Source organism: Vicugna pacos, unplaced genomic scaffold (genome assembly GCF_048564905.1).
Source record: "Vicugna pacos unplaced genomic scaffold, VicPac4 scaffold_5, whole genome shotgun sequence".
Taxonomy (NCBI): Eukaryota; Metazoa; Chordata; class Mammalia; order Artiodactyla; family Camelidae; genus Vicugna; species Vicugna pacos.
The window spans coordinates 623399-625145 of NW_027328726.1; the positions used below are offsets into that span (position 1 = coordinate 623399).

The 1747-nt window shown below is 76.9% G+C and overlaps 1 non-coding gene across 1 annotated transcript; it reads left to right on the forward strand.

The window, feature by feature from the left end:
• Window positions 1-923: 923 nt before the first annotated feature.
• On the forward strand, window positions 924-1076 carry LOC140692443 (5.8S ribosomal RNA). Its single transcript, XR_012068015.1, has one exon. It is a non-coding gene; the product is annotated as a 5.8S ribosomal RNA (ribosomal RNA).
• The last annotated feature ends 671 nt before the right edge of the window (window positions 1077-1747 follow it).

A 1747-nucleotide genomic window follows, 5' to 3' on the forward strand; every position in this document is an offset into this window, starting at 1 on the left:
GCGCCCCGCCCGCTTGCGCCCCGCGTCCCGTCGTGGGCCCCCCCTCGTCCCCCGTGGCGAGAAGGGGACCCCGGGAACTGCGGGTGCGGGTTGGGTGTCCTGCCGGGCCTTGGGGGGGTTGGGGGTGGAGGTGGGAAGGAGGGCGTGCGGTCTGTCTGGACGCGGGGGGAGGGCCCTCTCTGCCCGGCCTCGTGGGGAGTGGGGTTAGGTTGCCGTCGGCACGCGTTGGCGTTGGCGTTGGCGGTGGGACTCGGTGGTGGCGGGGGGCGGTGGCCGGCCGGTGCACGGTGTGGCCCCGTGTCGAGGGCCCGCGGCGGCGAGGACCGCCGGCCGTGGCTGGAGTGTGGCGGTCGGCGTCGGGGCGGTGGCCGACGTTTGGGGCTCCGGGTGGGGGGGGTCCGTGCCGTCCACGCCTCCCTCGCCCGCCTCGCCCTCTCCAGGTACCTAGCACGTCCCGGCGCGGAGGTTTAAAGACCCTTAGGGGGGAGTCGCCCGTCCGCCTTGGGGTCGGGGCGGTCGGGCCCGTGGGGACTCGGGAGGTCCGTCCCTCGTCGTCCCCCAGGCTCCGCCTCCCCTGGGCCGAGGCGCCGCACCACGTCGCTCGCTGCCGCCGCCGCCGCCGCGGCCGTCGGGTGGGGCCTCGCCCGCCCGGCGGCCCGTCGGGACGGTCGGTGGCCGCGTGGTTGGTGCGCCCCCCGCGTCCCTGCGGGAGGCGGGAACCCCCGGGCGCCTGTGGGGTGTCCGAGCCGGCACGCGCCGTGTCGGTGCCGGCTGCGCCCCGTTGTGAAACCTTCCCGACCCTCCGGTCTGATTTCTCTCTGACTCGGCCGGCCCGAGGCGACCCCCCACCTCACCCTCCCGGGGTGTGGTGGGCGGGAGACGTGCCGTGCCACAGAACCAAAGGCAGAACAGAATTCTCGTACGACTCTTAGCGGTGGATCACTCGGCTCGTGCGTCGATGAAGAACGCAGCTAGCTGCGAGAATTAATGTGAATTGCAGGACACATTGATCATCGACACTTCGAACGCACTTGCGGCCCCGGGTTCCTCCCGGGGCTACGCCTGTCTGAGCGTCGCTTGACGATCAATCGCGCCCCCCCCCGGGTGTGTGCCCGTGGGGGGGGGGTCGCGCGGCTGGGGGTTTCCTCGCAGGGCCGCGGTGCCCTCCGTCCCCCTAAGTGCAGACACGGTGCCTCTGCCCTCGCGCCGTCTGTCCCTCCTGCGGCCGACCCCGCCCCCGCGCCCGGGAGGGTGCGGGCGGCGGCGGGCGGCCGGCAGGCGGCGGCAGGCGGCGTCGAGGCCCGGGAGGTGCCGCCCGCGAAAGGGAAGGGAGAAAAAAGATGGGGGGGGGAGCTCGCGCGTGGCCGTGGCCATGGCCGTGGCCGTGGCCGCCGCGGTCCCACCGGGAGCCCCCCTCGCGCCGCAAGCGGTCTCTGGGGCGCGTCCCCGGGTGTGTCGCGGTGGTGCCGGGGTGTGGGTGGGGGCGGTTTGGGCCTCCGGGCCGCGCCGCCCCCCACACCCCTGCCGCGCGCCCCCGCGGCCCCCGCCTCGCCCCGTCGGGACGGGCGGCTCTCGCCGTGGCCGAGGCGCGCGCGCGGCCGCGCCCCGGGGATGCGTGCCCCGGCGGCGACCCGCGGGACGCCGCGGCGTCGCTCGCCGCTGCGCGCTTTCCCCGGGGCTGCGGCCGCGGCCGCGCTTCGTGCCCCTGGGCCCTCGGGGTGGGGGGGCGCCGCCGGGCGTCCGTCGC